Source organism: Macaca nemestrina, chromosome 5 (genome assembly GCF_043159975.1).
Source record: "Macaca nemestrina isolate mMacNem1 chromosome 5, mMacNem.hap1, whole genome shotgun sequence".
Classification (NCBI taxonomy): Eukaryota; Metazoa; Chordata; class Mammalia; order Primates; family Cercopithecidae; genus Macaca; species Macaca nemestrina.
The window spans coordinates 103,563,705-103,582,339 of NC_092129.1; the positions used below are offsets into that span (position 1 = coordinate 103,563,705).

General features: G+C 37.1%; 1 long non-coding RNA gene across 1 annotated transcript in view; it reads left to right on the forward strand.

Moving 5' to 3' along the window:
• Positions 1 to 848: 848 nt before the first annotated feature.
• The window catches only part of LOC105495731 (uncharacterized), a 90,069-nt gene continuing 72,282 nt past the window's right edge, over positions 849 to 18,635 (forward strand). Inside the window, exons 1-3 of the long non-coding RNA XR_011623096.1 lie at positions 849 to 1,740; positions 10,250 to 10,438; positions 11,042 to 11,137. This is a non-coding gene — a long non-coding RNA (uncharacterized lncRNA). The remainder of the gene's footprint in view (positions 1,741 to 10,249; positions 10,439 to 11,041; positions 11,138 to 18,635) is intronic.

Below are 18,635 nucleotides of genomic sequence, written 5' to 3' on the forward strand. Positions count from 1 at the left end.
ATTGGTATTTATGAGTGATTATTTTTACTCTTTTCTATTTCTCTTTATATTCTATAATGGGTACATTTACATATGTAATAGAACTACTAATAAACTGTATATAAAATTTCTCCCCTGGGTGAGAACTCATCTTCTGCTAAGTTAGGTTCAAGAAACAAGAAATCCTGTTGTTTGTAAATATCCCTTTAAACAGAAGTTAATGCTTGTGAGTATAAGTTCTTCTGTATTGTTATATTGGCAATTTAAGCCTTAATAGAAAAGGGTGGTAGTTTGATAGTGGTGGTAACTTAAAGCCAGGATGGAGTGTTCCAGTTTCCCCAAGAGTCTGTGTGAACAATGTGACTGGCAGCATGTGGGCTTGTTAGGGACTCTGGTACCAAGGCAATCCATGCTGAGATCTGTTATATTTGCTCCAGTCTAGTGTGGTCCTTAGCTTAGAATATGTAGCTTAATCTCGGTGAGCGTGGATCCTAAAAATTCCACCAAAAAGGCTCTATTAGGAGAAGTTACACATAGGGAAACTTGCATAATGTAATGTCATTATTTCCCTTCATGAATGGTCCCACTGAATGAACAGGAAGGGTGGGGCCCTCCGTGAAACTTAAAGCCAGTCCCTCCAGTGAGGCTGGTATCAGCAGAGAGGGCCAGAAATGTAAGAAGTGCTTGAAGTGGGCATGAAAAAGTTCTTGAAAACTAAAAAATGGTACCATTGTATCTTTTGTTGACTTGAAATTCTTGGCATGTTAATTAGTCTATAAAAAGGGCCTTGACAATGTCATAAGGCAAGTTCTAAAAGCCTCAGGCTTTTAAACTTGAAGTAGCACAGTGAAGGACGGACCTCATGCAGAATGTTCACAATGAATCGCAAAAAGTGACAAAAGTTGATTAATTACTTATATGAAAACAAATTTGCAGTGATTATATTAACATTCTGAAGCCAGCCATTTCCTTCCATTTGCTTCTTGTGGTTGGGACATATCTTCCTCTTTGTTCATTTCCTAAAGGAACCATCTTTCATTTTCCCTCTTTTTTTGATAACCTGTTTCTTCCAAGGACTATAAATATCTGAGATTCACTGATCTAATGAAGACTTCCTCGTTGACAGAAATTCTTACAGAATTCAGTGGCAAAAATGAGCTCTATCTTTGAATCAAAATCTGAAATTATTTTTTAAAAGAAAGATAAAAATAGAAAATAGCAAGTTCTTTGCCTTGGGTAGGATGTTTGTGACAATTCAGAAACTGCCCTTGCAAAAATTATAACAGTAAGAAAATTATGACAGTGGAGGAGATATGATCTAGACAATCCCCTCTTGCCTTTATCCTTCGAGCTGCCTTAACTGTTAATGGGCATAGGCTTGGCTAGCTGTGGGAGATATTTATAGTTTATATGATTATAGCCATTCCCCCAAACACAACCATCTTTGTAAAGCTTAATGAGAGACCACCAGGTTAGGAAGATAGAGAAGCCTGGATTCTGCTAACATATGAGCATTGCCAGCCATTTTTTCTGGAGATCACAAGATATGCAACTTTCTCAATTACTTCTGCAGATAACATCATTATTGTAGAATCTAAGATTGCCCTTTGGAGATAACTTTTCAGGTTTTTTGCTTGTCCGACACCAATGATGGCTCTACCTGGACCTGCCAACCACTCCTGTGTCTCCATCCAGAAGCACTTCAGCCAGCAGGAGGATAATTTCCTATATCCCTATGACTGCTCCCCCAACTAATCAGCGGTAAGTACCCATTGCCTAGCCACCTCCACCTCTTCCCCCAAACTACCTTTGGAAAACCCCTAACTTAAGAAGAGATTGATTTCAGTAATAACTGTCTCCCACATGGCATGGCCAGCCTTGTGTCAAGTAAACTTTTTCTTTACTGTAATACTGTAGTCTTTGTTTGTGTACTAAGCAGGAAGAACCTGTTGGGATCTTTCAATTCTATTAAGTAGGTACATTAAAATACATCACCTCATGTCAATCCCTCATTCCCTCCACCTAATTTTAATCAACTAGTTGAATTTAAGAAAATAATCTTAACACTAAGTTGGCTACCAGCAAGTGTTCTATTTTTAAAAATTATCTTTTATACATCTAAAAATTATATAGGTGCTTAAACTTGAAACAATTTAAGGTGTATAAAGTGCCTATCAGAATCTCTTATCTATAATAAATGTGAAATTAAAAGTAAAAAGTTTTGCATATTGATGGAGACATTTCTGTCTTGCCCTTGGTATGAGTGAGGTTCAACAAACATGAGGATCTACTTTCTCTTAAATGCTTCAGCTGTCTGGGGCACCAGGGCCTCCTGGATGGGTAGCATAGAAAGCTAAGAACTCTTTATTGCACTTGTTCATTTTTGGGTGGTCCACTGGCTAAAGCTTGCTATATTCAATGGAGCAGAATTTTCCAAAATGTATTCCATAGCACACCATCCCAAAACAGTCTCCATGAAAAAATGCATTACTCAACTGAGCTTGCAAAGCACTACTGATATGGTTTGGCCCTGTGTCCCCACCCAAGTCTCAACTTGAATTGTAATCCTTACATGTTAAGGCAGGGACCTGGTGGGAGGTAATTGGATCATGGCAGCAGACTTTACCCTTGCTGTTCTCGTGATAAGAGTTCTCACAAAATCTGATTGTTTAGTAAGTGTGGGGCTCTTCCCCCCGCTTCTCTCTTTCTTTCTCTCTCTGACCTGCTGCCATGTAAGACAAGCCTTCCTTCCCCTTTGCCTTCTGCTATGATTGTAAGTTTCCTGAGGCCTTCCCAGCCATGTGGAACTGTGAGTCAATTAAACCTCTTTCCTTTAGAAATTTCCTAGTCTTGGGCAGTTTCTTACAGCAGTGTAAAAATGTGTGAATACAACTACCGAATGAATATTATTGAGTAAGTTTAGTATTCTCTACTTAACCTGAAAGCCAATCTTTAGGCATGTCTGACTGGTGCTGATGAATACTAATAGTAATTTGCCTTCCCATCAGCCTTCATATGGTTACAATGCAGGGAATCCTTGTGCCTGCCTCCTAACTGCAACCAGACTCCTTCCCACCAGCTCAGTCTTTCTCTCACACCTCACCATTGCAATCTCCACAGACTCCAGCAAGGTTAACAAAGCCAGTGAGACATTAATTGACATTGTCATAACTCTGGCATGCATCTGCTGGCATAATAAAACACTTGGTGTTTTAAATCAATCTGTGGTGCAGCATTAGTGATAAGGTCTTTTGTCTCCAGGAAGCTTTTCAAGTGCACATTTCTCAATGAGAACAGCCTGGTCAGGAGGGAGACAGTGTTTCATGATCATCTCGCTTCAGACTGCAGAGTCTGACTGCTGGGTTTGCCATTACACATAATTACATTATACATAATTAATGGCTGAGTTTGCCATTAATTATGTGATCTTGGGCAGTTACTTAAATGTACCGTACTTTAGTTTCTTCACCTGTAAAATGGGAATGATAATGGGATCTACTTTGCGTAGGGTTGTTACAAAGGTTAAAGGAGATAGTACTTACATTAGAACAGTAACTAAGGCCGGGCGCGGTGGCTCAAGCCTGTAATCCCAGCACTTTGGGAGGCCGAGGCGGGTGGATCACGAGGTCAGGAGATCGAGACTATCCTGGCTAACATGGTGAAACCCCGTCTCTACTAAAAATACAAAAAACTAGCCGGGCGTGGTGGCGGGCGCCTGTAGTCTCAGCTACTTGGGAGGCTGAGGCGGGAGAATGGCGTGAACCCGGGAGGCGGAGCTTGCAGTGAGCCGAGATCACGCCACTGCACTCCAGCCTGGGAGACACAGCGAGACTCCGTCTCAAAAAAAAAAAAAAAAAAGAACAGTAACTGGGATGTGATTAACAATCAATAAGTAGTTATCATCATCCTAGTACTGTTATGATTATTTTCTCAGAAGTTTGGGTTGGAGTTAGCATTCATCTGATACCGTTTTTGAGAGTGTGTCTATAATTAGATCTTTCTGGTCTCTTTTGGAGGGCATATTACATTTAATAGGCATATAAGACTTGGTTAGTCTGCACTTAGACGGCTGAATCTTGAGGAACTGATGTTGAAAGGTTAGCACTCTGGAGCTGAATCTGACTGCAAAAATGACCAGGTCCCACTCTCATTTTGCAGATCAAGAGCCTCAGGTCCAGAGAAGTATTTTTCCAAAGCCCCACAGTTTGCTATAGGTGGGGTTGACAAGAGAACCTAGGATTCCTGATTCCAGGTCTACTACACTATTCCACACTGCCCTAGTGCAGGAGGCCTCAGAGTGTGTAGGATAATGCATTATTAGTTATTCTGTATACTGCTTAAATTTGTAGATTGTTTCTTATTCAAGGTTGATGTTCCTCAAGCGTAAAGAAGCAATTCGAAGGGAGAGGAAGAAAGACAGGGAAGAGACACAGGCTTTAGAGTCAGAGTCCTGAGTTTTGATCCTATTATCTAAACGTCTAACTCTCAGTGTTAGTGAACTTCTGTGACTTTCACCTTCCTTGTGTATTTGGAGATGATATTTGCTTTTCAGAATTATTGGGAAAATTAAATGAGAAAATATATAAAATTGCTTTGAATGTGGTAGGTATTCAATAGATGGCAGTTTTACAGATGTTCCTTGACCTACCATGGGTTTATCTGGATAAGCTGAGGGGTGTACTGAATGCCTATCGCTTTCACACCATCTTAAAGTTGAAAAATCCTAACTTGGGAACCATCTGTATTAACATTTATGGCTAATGAGAGCTTTAATAGGTGGATGCCACTGCCAGAAACAGCTACTTGAGAAACAGGCTGGAAACAATGTGCAGAGTTTACTTAATCCCATGATTCTTGAACTGTGATATGTGTAGTCCAGGGGTAAATAGCTGTGTGCCAAAGTGAACGAACTGGTATGTCATTTAGGAGGTCAATTTTATTTGGGAAAAAAAAATTGAGAAACTATTAAGTTATTAGTAATTTAAAACATTTAAAAAATAACATGGATATTCTATGGAATAAAATTCAAAGTTAAACATCTTAAGTAAAAAGCACAAGACTTCAAATAAATTTTAGTTTTGCAGCAGACAGCTCCAAAATATTCTGCCAGCCTTCCGTTTCACCACCGTTCTGCCCCAAATTCCAGAGTGCTCACCCTTCATGGCTGTAGGGAATATTCTGATGAAAAGTTGAGAAGGATTAATTTAATCTATCCTCTTACTGCTGCTTTGTAAAGGTAACCACTCAAGGAAAGACAAGCTGAGAGGATATATTCTAGGTGCTGCCAGCTCCTCTACTAAGTGATGTGGGAGTGTCACATGGAGGGCAGTGACGTCAAATCGTGTTGACTCTGAACCCATACACCTGCCTTGCTAACTTCTCATGCTCATTTCTGAATGCCTGGTCCTCATTTGTGGGTTCTGTTTGAGGTGGCATCTATTCTTTTTGGCTGCCAATCATCCAATCCATCCTTTCTTCTGCTGATAATAGCTCCTGTTTTTTCTCCACCCTTCTCCAACTTGGTCTGTGAGTCTTGGCTGTGACTAGTCCTGACCCCTGGATTCAGGGTAGCCACGTGACTGTAGTCTGACCGTAAACTTATGCCTTTCTTTGTGGCTCCTGTGGTGCTTTCTTTTCCCTGAACTTGAACCTGTGAGGATATAAGCCTGGAGCTGCCCGATGCTTCTGTCAGTGAATGAAGCTATATAGACTCATAAATTATGTCCTTTATTTGTTTTGTTTTGCCTTAAGTTGTAGAGTTGAGTTTTCTTTTATTTGTATCACTCTGCATCTGTATTTACTCTTGCCTTTTCTACCCTAATCAGTTACAAGAACTACCTACCTGTCCTTATTGCAAAGATTAATATTTACTTCTTCATGCTTCATGCATTTGTTTATTCACTCATTTATACTTATAAAGTTTATAGAATACCTACTGTGGCAGAGCTGGTAATTGTATACTCATTCATTTCCACTTTTTTTTTTTTTTTTTGCCAATTGAACTGCAAGTTTATTCACAGCAATGATGTGCCACCTGAGGCCATGGGTCATGATTGATCTAACATTTTAACTTAATCATGGGAATCCTGTTCTAGGTGAATCACACCAATCCCATCCTCTCCTTTCCCAGCCTTCCTTCTAGCTAGTGGTGGCCATGTGGCCCAGTTCTGGCAAATGACACCTCTTAGTGGAAGTTTGCTGGGAGAATTCTGAAAAAATTTGCTATACTGATTAAACAGCATATGCACAATTTGTACAACTACCTTCCTCCTCCTTCCTGTGACTGCGATGTGCAGAGCTGCAACCACTATCTTACAACCATGATGCCCCCCAGGTATGAGAGAGAGGCCAAGAGAGTCACAGAGAAGCCAGCCTTGACATTGTTGAGCTAATGAAACCCCACCAGTAGCCACTTCCCTCAAGACTTTTTATATGATAATTACAAACCTCTATTTGTTTAAGCCTGTGTTAGCTTTCTGTTACTTTTAGTGGACAGCATTCCTAAAAGACACACCCAGCAATAAACAGCAAGGGGCTAAATGCTGGAAATAGATAAATGATAAAGATATGCCATTTCAAGAAGTTTAGCACAGAACTATTCAGTTAGTACAGTGTGATGATGTAATTGCTACAGAGTATAGACAAGGCCCCAAAGGTGCCCAACAGAAGGCATGCTTGAAAGACATAAGCCTTGAGCTGACCCTTACATGGAAATGAGGGTTTTCTAAGTGGACCTTGGCATGAGGTTGGGGACTAGAGCAGTCCATGGAAGCTGGAACAACACGTACACAGGGCTGGCTCAGTAGCTATAAACAGTTGTAAGTGATAAAATGTGAAGGAGAAACCAGTAGCAGGAGACAACTCTATACAGGTATACAGGGGCCAGATCTTAAGGATCCTTTTTTTCCATGCTAAGGAATTTAGAATTAATCCTGTATGTCAGTGAATCAGCACCTGTATGAGTCACCCATGGGCTTTAATAACAGTTTCTCAGACCCTAGCCCAGACCCACTGCTTTGGAATCTATGTGTTAAATCCCAGGAATCTGTATTTTTGAGAAGTTTTGCAAGTGATATTGGTTAAGAATTAATCATACAGATGATAAGATAGTGAAAACTTTTGGTCAGGGGAATGACAAAATCAGATCTGTCTTTTAGAAAGATCCAGTTGTGTGCCTATCACATTTAATGCACAGAATACATCATTTTTTAACAACTGCCTCCTCTATATGACAACATTAATTTTAGTAATATTTTTCTGATTATTTTTTTAAAAATTGAAAAATAAGAATAAATTTTAATTTTAAAGATATTATTCAAATTCAATAAAATAGTTTCTGTATGAGCTTAAAATTTACACCTATGAAACAAAACCTCAGTGTCTGTACTCTTTTCACTGTTTGAAACATTAAACACAAATCCAAACTCCAAGTGGTCAGTTAGAATGACTAACAGAAGTAACTCGAGTTCTGTTTATTCATCTTGAAATCCCTATACTGTCATTGTTTGTTGTGAATCTCCTTTAGCAGTCCTTGTGTTGTACAGTTCTGATGGACAAGAATTTCAGTTATCACAGTTTAGTTAAATAGCACCAGTCCTGCAACAACAAGGTTTCACATTTCAATTACCAGTTCAGTTTATTAACTGTGAGTAATTGCATGAAATACACTTTACAGCCAGCTCTTCAGCTCACAAATCACTACATAAATAAAAGATGCACATCATGATTGGTGACCAATCATGACACTTCTTTAAGAATCTGTTCGTGACTGATCACCAAGCATCTGTTATGCAGTACATGCACAGATAGTACAGTATGTAGTTGTGTTGCATCCTTGTTGTCCAGTGATAGTCCACAAGATGTTTTTACAAAAATGGATAGTCAAAACGGTATATTGGTCAACAAAGATGAAAGTGTAACAAAGGAACAAAAATGATAATGCTAGAAATGAAACTGACATCAAACATGAATGGAGTTTTAGAAGAAATAGCTGACCCTGGGAATGCTGACACAACCATCATTTGAGACTTAGATATGCAGCCAGAGGAACTTGGTGAAGGTAAATTTATGGACATGAATTTGGCAAGTGGATGTGACAAAAAATATAAAGATGTTCCTGAGGAAGTGATACTAGGGACTTCACATGAAGGGGACTCTTGGAGATATTTCATGATGTTGAAAATGCAAAGGATAAAATTTTGGAACCTGATTCAAACTTCAAAATAGGATAACAATTTGTCAAGGGATAGAAAGAAAAAGCTCATTCCAAAAATAAGTTATAGGAGAAGAAGAAAGAAAACACCATTCGAACTACTCTTGGTAAGTTTTTTTAGACAAAGAAATAAAACACTAATTCACAATGTTTCTAATGTTTTAAATTACAGTGTACTAAACAAATATCAATTTTACTCTTTTTCATTTCTCTATTCATTTAGAACTGAGAGTAAGAGAGCTTTTAATGTCTCAACCAAAAAGTTTAGAAGTCACAGAAGAATCTTACTTCTACCTTTTGATGATAAAGATCTTTTTGCATGATTTCCGCTTACATGACAATTTTTTCAGTTCCACAGTGCTGTGCAAACCAAAGACTGCCTGTATTTAAAAGTGGGAATGTATGACACTTAAGAGGCTAGACATAAAAACTGCTCTTGAAAGGAGTTTGAAAAATACTTGAATTGTTACAAGCTTACGAGGGAAACACATTTTAAGGTGTTGACTGTACAACTGGGAATTCTCTGATTACTTTCTCTGTAAAAAATGTTTATGAAAATAAAATGTCTACTAAATACACAATTTAAAATGTGCTAATTTGAAGCTGATGTATATAATGTTAAAACTCATTAGTAATCACAATTGTTTAGAACTTAGGCCAAGAAAATATTTTGGGGGTAGTAGTAACGTATCATTGATGTTGTTTAGACTCACATACCCATGGATATGATAAAAGGCAGACTGACTTTTAGTTTTATTATTGTTTTTTTTTTTTTTTTTTTTTTTTTTTTTTTTTTTTTTTTTGAGACGGAGTCTGGCTCTGTCGCCCGGGCTAGAGTGCAGTGGCCGGATCTCAGCTCACTGCAAGCTCCGCCCCCCGGGTTTACGCCATTCTCCTGCCTCAGCCTCCCGAGTAGCTAGGACTACAGGCACCCGCCACCTCGCCCGGCTAGTTTTTTTTGTATTTTTTAGTAGAGACGGGGTTTCACCGTGTTCGCCAGGATGGTCTCGATCTCCTGACCTCGTGATCCGCCCGTCTCGGCCTCCCAAAGTGCTGGGATTACAGGCTTGAGCCACCGCGCCCGGCCTAGTTTTATTATTGTTTTAAATTCCCTTTGTATTTGCCCACCTTATGGCTTGCACTGGGGTGAACTGCTCCCACTGTCCTGCCATCGGTGCGCCACTAGAAACATCACTGGAGAAGCACTGTGGTGGAGGATGACATGAAGGCAGTGAGACAGAAGCCGGATATGTACATAGGAATGGCAGAGAGACCGATTAGGAGATAAGCTGAGGCAGTCACAGTGGAAATGAACCTATTTTAGGCTATTGGTCTTTGTCATGATGACCAAGTTTAATTCCTGCCTGAGATGACCACTACCTCTTACAATTTCTGCAACAATCTATCTCTTTCAGACCCATCCTTCTGTAGTGGCACTGCTGATTATTCTAAATCTCCCCTGAACTTAGCTGTGAACCTGCTGAATGTCCTTTACCCTATCACTGACCTCTAGCTCTCCCCTACCCACATTTGACCCTCAAGGAGATTTGGCCGTGTCCTCAGTTGGATCTGACAGTCTAAAATCACAGCCTATTATTCTTACAAATTATAAGTGAAAGAGATTCTAGATTCCCTTATATTTAGCTTCTTTCAGAATCTACTAATTTTGGAAGCACAGGTTTGGCCCCCATCTCTGTCCTAAGATGTCTTTTTTTCTGGAGACGAGTACTCTTATTTTTCTTTCAGTTCATCATTCTGAAACCAGCCCAATTATCCCATAGAACTGAGGTTTATGGCTTCTTTTGAGTAAACATAGAAATTGATTCTCCCAGTCTTAAAACTTGAGAAAGTTTCATTTGTCTTATCTGAGTTCCTTTCTCAGGGAATCAACCATCAGTCCTCCCAGATTATAATAAGGAACTGAAACTTACCAGATCATCACATCTGGATAATAAGATGCCAGACCCCTCACTCAGCGTGACTGCCTAATGGGCCACTTGCTTCCTTTTGAACAACTCCTCTTCCTTACCCCTTCCTAATTTCTGTTTTCCCACACAGGGTTACACTTATTTCCTGCATATAAACCCCCAATTTTAATCAGTCATGGAGATGGATTTGAGACTGATCTCCCATCTCTTCAGCTGCAGCACCTGATTAAAGCCTTCTTCCCTGAAAATACTTGTTGGCTCAGTGATTGGCTTTCTGTCTGATGAAGAGCAGGACCTAGACAGGACCACTTGTGTTTTGGTAACAATTCTACAACAACCTTTTCTGAATTTGATTCTTTCATCACACTGAAGACACATGTATGTTAATTGTATATCTGAACATCCTGGGTAAAGCATGACAACAATAAACAATAAAAATCCAGAATTATACTGGTATAATTAGGCCAGAAATTATAAATTAATTGCCTTTAGTACAAATTAATATCACAGATAATTCATTTGGCCCATGCAGTGTTTTACATTTTCTTGAACCAATGCTAATATTTCAAAACCTTCATGACAAAAATCAGGCTTTTCTTCTTTTTCTTAAAAAATACCCATTACATTTCCACAAGGTAGCAGTCAATTGGTGCTAATGGTCACCACTACTTTTAAACAGGGTCTGTCTAAACTTGATTTCTATTTTCCTTGATTCCTGTTTTGTGATATCTGTTTAAACCTGGTAGACACTTGAGTTTGTAACTCATTATTTGAAATTTAGAGACTTAATTCTTATCAAGAGCAACATTAGCCAAAACTATTTTCTTCAGAATAAATAACCAGTCTCTTGACTGTCTACTTCTCCAAAGATCAGCTAATAAATTTAGATTTGATCAACACGTTTATCTTGTGGTCTTTTCAGATCTCAGCACCCGTATATAAGAACAGAGTCAGTTTTGCTTGGCTTTGGAGGAGAATTTGAATGAAAATGCAGAAGGACATGTCTCTTCCCAATTATGTGAGTAGAAATAAGTATTTGAAGAGTATGTTTTAATTTCCTAAACAGTCAACTATAGTTAGATGTTGCCACAGCCTTCACTAGTCCAGTCTATGATGGTGTAGTATCTGGCAGTTGATCTACAATTGTTTATGTGTTCTTCCTGAGGTCTTCTCCAGCTTGACTTCTCATCTGTTCTGGACACCCAATAATTTAAACCACTCATACATATTCTTTGCAAATTAAAAAAAAACAAAGTCTGCATAGTCATAAGGTGGCAAAACTTATTACATAGTCAGCTTACCTAACCAAACAGACTGCTAACCTTCTTCCTCTGAAATAGCTAACATTTGGGTTATTTCACTGCACTTAGGTTTTCCGCAAAAGTGAAAAATATGTACTTGTATTATATTTGCATAACTAAGATGTCTATTGTGTTGATTTTCCCAGAGCAAAACAACTTTTAATTCAAAGTTTCTTATTTTAGGAAACATACTGAAACTTGCTCTCACATGAACAAAATTAAATAAAATTTTCTTTTAGAATAGTTTTGGTTTACAGAAAAGTTGCAAAGATAGTACAGAGTTTACATGTACTCCTCATCCAGTTTCCCCTGTTCTGAATGGTATATTTGCCACAACTAAGGAACCAGCATTGGTGAGTATGATGAATGTCCCACTTTATTTGAATTTAACTCTTTTTTTCCTAACAGACTTTTCTTTTCCAGGATCCAGTCCTTTTTTCTCTCTTCCAGGATCTCATTACATAGACAACACATTACATGGAAAACACATTACATTTAGTTATTATGTCTCTTTAGACTTTGCTTGGCTGTGATAAGTTTCTTAGATTAAAAAACATTTTTTTGATGACTTTGATAATTTTCAGGAGTACTGGTTGGATATTTTGTGGAACTATCTAAATTTGGGTTTGTCTGATGTTTTCTTTTTACAATCAGTCTCGGATTATGAGATTTTAGAAATAATACCACAGAGATAAAGTGTCCTTCTTATCACATAACATCAAGTGTAGATGCTATCAACATGACTGGTCAATGATGATGTTAACCCTGACCACCTGTCAAGGTAGTGTTTGCCAAGTTTCTCTACTGTAAATTTAGTCTCCCTACTCCCCAGTACTTGAAAGCAAGTTAGTAAGTGCAGCCCATATTCAAGGGATGGGAAGTTAAACTCTGCTTCCTTGAGGGATAAGTATCTATGTAAATTATTTGGAATTTTTCTACATGGGAGATTTGTCTCTTCTCCCCCTTTGAATAATCTCAGGTTAATTCATGTATACCTTTGGCAGGTCCCCATCATTTTGTTTACTTAGCACTTCCTTACTTTCTGGTACTACGTGGTGTTCCAGGGTCATTTGTATATTTTCTGTCTCAACCTTAGAGTCAGTCATTTCTCAAGGAGCCCCAGTTCCTTTCACTGGAGAATGGTGTTAGAAACCAAGATCTGGGCATTGGGTGTGCTCATTCATCCTGGGATGTTATTGCTTCTAGAAGGCCCTCTCAGAGGGCAGAGCTAGGAAATATATGTATGTATACTAACCCATGTGTTCACACATATACACAATCATTTCTGTATTTATCTGTCTGTATATATTTTAAGTTAAACATGAATTCACACTGATGTCTTTGACCCCAAGCCCATACCACATGTTTCATTCTGACTTCCAACTTCTATAACCTCTCAGCAGAGAGAAACCTGGATCCCACTATCTACCATCAATTTACTCATTTGTTCAATCCCAGTATAAGATTTTCTTATCTCCCTAGTTTCTATTTATTATGGGTTCAAGTGATATATTGGGGCTTAATCTCAGATAGGAAAACCCTTTTAGTTCTTTCAATGATGTAAACAGCAAAGCATAATTTGGCCACACTGCAAAATAAAACCCTCAGCATGTTTTCTTAATTCGTTGAAATAGATAAGTATGCATTAGCAGTTAACACATCTGTGAACACCTGGGATGCTATGAATGTTAATTAGGGATATCAGGTCTAGAGGATTTATGAAGGCAAGTGATTAAACAAGTAAATATAGATTTTAGTCATTCAATATTTCAATACTACAAATTTTGTTTTTGTGTAAAACAGAAACCCCTTGGGAACTTTAGCTCTACTCATTACTTGTTTGCAAAAAAAGATTTTTATAAAAAGATATTTTGTAAATTTGCACAAATGAGATTTTATCCTTTGGGAGTAACAAAAACAAAGGTGAATGATACTGCAGTGAGATAGCATAAGTTTTGGGTATACTGAACTATTGCATTAAGAGTTGTTTGAATGCAGAAACAACTTAATGTCTTTCTGGAGTAAAATAAATTTCAGATTTTTTGGAAAAATGCTATTGCAAACATATTATAAAAAGTTTTTTCTATCATTAGACAGAAGCACCTAAGATAATGACTGTGCTTCTGGGTAGGCCTACAGTGCTTTTGGAAGAATTGATCATGTTCTCCATTGTAAGTTCTGCTGTGGGTGCTGTAACTGTATCAGATGTGGGGGTGTGATGCTACCTTTAGTGCAGAGAGATAAAGGGATAATATTAACAAATGAAAGGAAACCATTGAAAAGAAGCCGAAGAACACCTCTAAAGTTTGCAGTAATGTAAAGTATTGATACAACATGGTATATAAGATGGGACTATGATGCTAAGAAATAATTCCTTGAAACTGTTTTTAAAAATGTGGCTCATAGCCTTTTGCTGTAATTAGTGATCATTTTGTCTAAAGCAATAGCCAGCTAGACTGGTGAATGACATTGGGTAATTATAAATGGCAACATTAATTTTCTTTTTTTTTTTCTCATCACATATCTGTCTAGGTTTATTTCTAGAGATTTTATTTTTATATTTAGTTTTTTTGGTCTTCAGGAAAGCTTTATTAGGATTTATTTGTTTCTTTATTTTTTATTTCAATAGGTTTTGGGGGAACAGGTGGTGTGTAGTTACACAAATATGTTGTTTAGTGGTGATTTCTGAGATTCTGGTGCACCCATCACCCAAGCAGTGTACACTGTACCCAGTGTGTAGTCTTTTATCCCTCACCTCCTCCCACCCTCTCCCCTGAGTCCCCAAAGTTTGTTGTATCATTCTTATGCCTTGTGTCCTCATAGCTTAGCTCCCACTTATGAGTGAGAACACACAATGCTTGGTTTTCCATTTCTGTTACTTCATTTAGAATAATGGTCTGCAATTCCATCCAAGTTGCTGGGAGTGCCATTACTTCATTCCTTTTTCTGGCTGAGTAGTAGTCCATGGTATATATACACCACATTTTCTTTATCCATTTGTTGATAGATGGGCATTTGGGCTGGTTCCATATTTTTGCAACTACAAATTGTGCTGCTATAAGCATATGTGTGCAAGTATTAATATCTTTTTCATATAATAACTTCTTTTCCTCTGGGTAGATCCCCAGTAGTGGAATTGCTGGATCAAATGGTAGATCTGCTTTTAGTTCTTTAAGGAATCCCCACGCTATTTTCCATAGTGGTTGTACCAGTTTACATTCCCACCAACAGTGTAAAAGTGTTCCCTTTTCACCACATCCATGCCAACATCTATTTTTTTTTATTTTTTGATTATGACAATTCTTGAAGAATTAAGGTGATACTGCATTGTGGTTTTGATTTCCATTTCCCTGATCATTAGTGATGTTGAGCATTTTTTATGTTTGTTGGCCATTTGTATGTCTTCTTTTTAGAATTGTCTATTCATGTCCTTAGTACAGTTTTTGATGGGATTGTTTTTTCTTGCTAATTTGTTTGAGTTCTTTATAGATTCTGGATATTAGCCCTTTGTCAGATGTATAGATTGTGAAGATTTTCTCTCATTCTGTGGGTTGCCTGTTAACTCTGCTGATTATTTCTTTTGCTGTGCAGAAGCTTTTTAGTTTAAGTCCCATCTATTTATCTTTGCTTTTGTTGTAATAAATGGAAACATTATACTTTCAAGTTGGGTCTTGGTGGTATCTCCAGTTTGGGACTTTTTAATCCATTAGGTTGCCAACACCTGTTTCTGTTGGGAACATATTTACTGCCCATCTTTTGTCATCTCATAATAGTTAGGGTTGAAAGGGTATTTAGAAACCCAAAGACTACTGGAGAAAGGCTTTGAGAAGGAAGCTACCTGGGTTAGGTTAAGTTAAATTAGATAAGAATACATGAAATGAGCAAAGAAGATATATGTGAGCTAACATGGAAATCTCTAACAGAGATATTGAAATTAAATAAAGAAAATTTCAGAAAAAAATGCTTACCTGGATTAAAGGGAGAGACTGGGGGATCATGTGGAGAAACTTAACCTATTTTTTGTGGTATATTCCTACAACATTTGATATAGTTTTGAAACCTATTCCATATTTTATAATGAATGACTTGTGAAATAAACAGCCTTATCAGGCTACTTTGATTTGGATAATAACAAACTGACTGACCAGATGAAACTAGTGCAATAGTTTGAATTAGTACATTCTCAGGCTGTGTGATTGTGTGCCCATTACTGATCTTACAGTCATCACTTTGGGAATCAAAAATGAATTACAGAAATTAAAATACTGATGTGCCTTTCTAGCTGTTAAAAACTGAATCTTTCAAAAGTATGGTTCATCTTTGTTACAATAAAATGGGTTTTAAAATATTTCTTATTGATGTGTCATGAATCTGTCAAATTTGATAAGTACAAAAATTGATTTTATTTCTTTATTCTCAGTGGTGAAATTTTTCTTTTATTATTTCAAGCCAAGAAAATAATGTTTTATATTATACTAGTAAATACTTCCAAAATATGATGTTTACATAATGATTTACTTTTTACAAAGTATTTGCACAACTATTATTTCATCTGGAGTCTCCAAACAAGAGAAATGTTAAAATCTAAAACATTTGTTCTTAGAAATTCTGAAATGATAGGGTCTTTTTAAATGTTTTATTAACAATTTTTCTCTTCAGGCATTTTATCTTCTAACCCCAAAGTATGTTATATTCTTATAGTTTTATTTCTAAGGTAAGATGAAGTTTTAATGACATAGAAACTTAGCAATACAATGACTCCTCATTATAGAAAATATTTTCATTAAAGAAAACTTTCATTTAATTTAATTCAGTTCAATTCAACCATTACTACTGATTGTGTGTGCACTGTAGAGGATGCTATGCTGGGAGCTGCAGGGAATATTATGAGCAAAGCAGTGTCCTGCTTTCAAGGAGCAATAATTACACATAAAGTATAAGCAGTTCAATGAAGAACTTATTGCTCTGTTGTGGTGAGTGTGGGAGAGTCAAGACAGAAACAAAATAAATTTTGACACTAACCTGAACATGATGATATGAGGGAAATGAAAGCAATGTGTCATGGGAGTTCAAAGGAGAAGATGATGCCCTGAGTTGGTAGGATTGGAGAAGGCTTCATGAAGGTAGTGAGTATGAAATGAGCCTTGAATATGAAATAGAATTTAAAGAAATTAGGAAGTTTAGACACAGTCATGGGAAAAACCAAAAGTATTTCAGTTGAGGCTATCTTAATGAGTTAGCCTTTTTCTTTTTTGTTGATGATATCTATAAATCATCTTATCAGTGAACGACATAAAGTAGGGACTCCTTTTGTTTGTCATAAGTCTTATGATATGGGTTATCATCTCATCCAAGTTTCTCAAGAAACTCTGATCCAGAGAAATTAAGTGCCATTTTGTAAACCCCAGGCGCTTGGTAGAGGAGTCAGACTTAGAGCCAGTCTTTTTATTTCCAAGCCAGTGATGAACTCAGTTTACTTAGGAAAAAAAAACAAAACAACAACAACAACAAAAAACCACTACAAGTATCAGTGATCTTAGAGGTTTCTTTTCCTTATTTGGGATATCAATATAAAGAAAAAAATGCAAGTGACTTTTTTGGTGATTTGAGACTTTTTTATACGTTATGTCACAGTCTTGACTAAACAGAAGGAAATAATAACAGATGCCATTTCTAGGAGGCAGGCATTTACCAAATGTTTTCTCATTTAATCTTCACCATAAACAGGCCCAATTACCATAATTATCATTTTTATTATGAGAAAAATGATACTAAAAGAGTGTAATTGATGTGCTTAGTGTTGTATCCTTAGAAATGCTGAATTCAAGACTCAAACTGAGGTGCTGAGCTATTAATCCACATTGCTAGTTTGGAACAGTTAAGTACAGCTGTTGGTTAGAGGAAGATGTGAGGTCCTTCTAATAATCCCTTTAAAATTACCTTCTCCTTTCTTCAAGGCAAACCAAGTGTTTAGGACACACAAATCATTTGTTTACGCTTCCTCTAAATTTGGTCTGTAGGCTTTTGGGAAAGACAAGAAGGAGTCGTTTCTTCACTTAGAAATGAGGAAAACACAAAACGTGGTTATAAACATAGGGGAAGTATTTTTTTTAACCATTCATATCAGTTGGAAGGGTTCCAGAGCCTCAAATCACTTCCCTCCACCACCACCAGTACCATCACCACCACCACCACCAACAACAACAACTATTGTCCAGCAGGGCGTCCTCTACTAGTTGATTCCACTTATTTACTGGTGACAGCGCTAGACTTAAGCATGGGGTAAATGCTGGTGTCTAAAGGCAGGGAGGAGGTACCTTCTAGTCTTTTAAGAGGTGAGCTTTCTTGAAGGCTGAATGTAAAAAGATGTGCAAAAGAGATGTCCATGGAAAGTGAAACTTTCAGTCACATACAAAAATGGAGAAAAGTAAAATGGAGATTTCCAGAATAAGGTTTCAAATGTACAGACAGATGTCCAGATGAAGGCAAGCAATTTTTTCAGCATATTTCTCTTTATTTTTAATTATGGTGAGTTTTGAGGTTAGTCCTACTCTTTGATTGTACTTTTATTCTCCCAATTTTGTCTTTCTGTGTTATGATCCCCTTAACAAGCAAGAGGAAACAGATGTATAATAAACCAGATGTCACTCAATAATTCCTAAGTGTTATTCTTAGTATCAGAAAAGCAAATGCAAACCAATAAAGAAAGAAAAAGTGATGGGTGTGGGCTAGATTTTAAAGTTATTCATTTGGCATAATTTAGAGTTATTATTGACAATGATGCTCTTCAAACTAAAATAAGTTCTTTAAAATGTGGCACAGAAAAGGACTTCTTATGGGTGAAATGAGCAGTATGCTAATGAAAAGCTAAATAGTTATATATTTTTCTGTCTATTTACCGATCAATTTGCTGACTATAGTTTATTCCTAAATTGCTCCTTTCTTCAAATAAGGGTGATATTATAGAGTAAGACTCAGCGTGACAAAGTGAAATTTTGAAAGGCAGCAACACTTTAGGTTTAATCAATGGCCATTCCCCTTCTTTGAAAATAGAACTCTGGTTTTTATTTACTCTCCTCCTATGAGCATCTCTTCAAGGATAGCTAGACTCTTCCCCAACCAAAGAGGTAACTCTTAATTGTTTTAAGCTAATTACAGTTGTCTCATTATTTGTTTTCCAAGTAATTGGTGAAACCATGTGTAATTTACAAAGTT